We start from the raw sequence: 357 nt of genomic DNA, 5'->3' as shown, positions 1-357 counted from the left end.
GTAGCCTTGCGAATGACAACCATTTTTCATGAAAAGCTACCTGGACCACACAAACGTTATTAGAGTACAAGCTGAGAAACTTCAGTGGACATGGAAAAAAGGCTACATTTTAAATGTATCACATGAGAATTCTGTGTGTATTCCCATCCAATTATATTGAATTCTGTATTGATGACGCTAACAATAATAACGGTAACTCCAGTGAAATTATTTAAAACTTGTCAGTGAGTACAAGTTTAGGACTTTATTTAAAGATGATTCTGGTTTCCAACTTTGCCCCAGGTGTGTCTTTTAAAACACAAACATAGACTAATTCTCCTTGTTCTTTCTTTATTACAATCAAGCAACAGGACAAAC

The sequence above is a fragment of the Etheostoma spectabile genome, chromosome 14 (assembly GCF_008692095.1).
Source record: "Etheostoma spectabile isolate EspeVRDwgs_2016 chromosome 14, UIUC_Espe_1.0, whole genome shotgun sequence".
Lineage (NCBI taxonomy): Eukaryota > Metazoa > Chordata > Actinopteri > Perciformes > Percidae > Etheostoma > Etheostoma spectabile.
The sequence above is the reverse complement of the archived record's forward strand: the minus strand, read 5'-3'. Positions refer to the sequence as shown.